The 1,470-nt window shown below is 42.5% G+C and overlaps 1 pseudogene; it reads left to right on the top strand.

The window, feature by feature from the left end:
* The window catches only part of LOC110296174, a 5,001-nt pseudogene that overhangs the window by 2,845 nt on the left and 686 nt on the right, over positions 1–1,470 (top strand).

Below are 1,470 nucleotides of genomic sequence, written 5' to 3'. Positions count from 1 at the left end.
GTCTTCAATTCTATTCCATTGGTCTACTTGTCTGTCACTATACCAGTACCATGCAGTTTTTATCACAATTNCTCTGTAGTACAGCTTTAAAAAGTCAGGCATGGTGATTCCATCAGAGGTCTTTTATCCTTGAGACAAGTTTTTGTTATCCTAGGTGTTTTGTTATTCCATATGAATTTGCAGATTGCCCTTTCTAATTCGTTAAAGAATTGAGTTGGGATTTTGATGGGGATTGCATTGAATCTGTAGATTGCTTTTGGCATTGTGGGCCATCAGTGGAAAGAGAGGCCCATTGGTCGTGCAAACTTCATCTGCCTCAGTACAGGGCCAAGAAGTGGGAGTGGGTGGGTGGGGAACTTTTGGGATAGCATTGGAAATGTAAAGGAAATAAATACCTAATAAAAAATTAAAAAATAAAAAAATTAAAAATTAAAAAATAAAAAAAAGAAATGAAAAAAAATTAACACCTTCGTTTTGCCCTCTCTAAAGCCGTTATTCTTGGGGCCAGTGTCTAAGGCAATCATGATTATCGTTCAGTAAAAAGCTTATCAAAAGCCAGTTGGCCTAAGCAGGAGAGAGTTAGAGGCTTCTTGGGATGGGAATATTGAGAGGGCAAGATGTAGCACTAGTGTCTCCTGGCTTTATAGGGAATCCACTATGATTCGCCACTGCAGGATTTAGATTTAACGTGGTTTACAAGATTAGGATTTTTGTTATTGCACTCAGCGATTGAGTTACCATTGTTTCTGAACTAAGTTGGTGTTGTGCTCAACTCATCCAGCAAGAAAAACGCAACACGGTTGGATTCTTCTCAACAGCCTTCTTTATTTCAGGAACACCTAGATGCTACGGGAACTCTGGAAACCGAGGGAGGACTGCATATATATATATATATATATATATATATATATATATATATATATATACTCCAGCACTGGGGAGAACTATGTGTCCTCCTGGGATTGGTCAGTCTGACTGCACTTTGATTTGTATGCACCTCCTCGGGAGGGGTTGGCACCAGATTTGGGCTAGCGCCTGCGCAGTGGCATTGTTTATGGGGATGGTGTACTGGAGGTCGGCGCCATCTTTTAGGCACCCGGCTGCCTACAAGTTGGTGTGACGTTTTCCTTCACACGACAGTTTGACTGGGTTCAAGAGAGGAAGCTCAGCCATGGCTCATGGTCCCAATACCTGAAGTATGTAGCTGCTCCAAAAAGTTGCATTCTGGATAAGTTGACTGGCATGTTTGCTCCTCGTCCATCCACTGGTCCTCACAAGCTGAGGGAATGCCTGCCTCTGATCATTTTCCTAAGGAACAGACTTTAATAAGCCCTCACTGGAGATGAAATAGAAAATGATTTGCAGGAACCGATTCACTAAGACTGATGGTGAAAGACTCCAAAACTCCCAAAGGGAGGCACTTACTCAAGCCTCGGGTCAGCCGCGCACCCAAGAAGACACTGAGACCGG

Source organism: Mus caroli, chromosome 1, assembly GCF_900094665.2.
Source record: "Mus caroli chromosome 1, CAROLI_EIJ_v1.1, whole genome shotgun sequence".
NCBI classification, from domain to species: domain Eukaryota; kingdom Metazoa; phylum Chordata; class Mammalia; order Rodentia; family Muridae; genus Mus; species Mus caroli.
The sequence above is the reverse complement of the archived record's forward strand: the minus strand, read 5'-3'. Positions and strand labels throughout refer to the sequence as shown.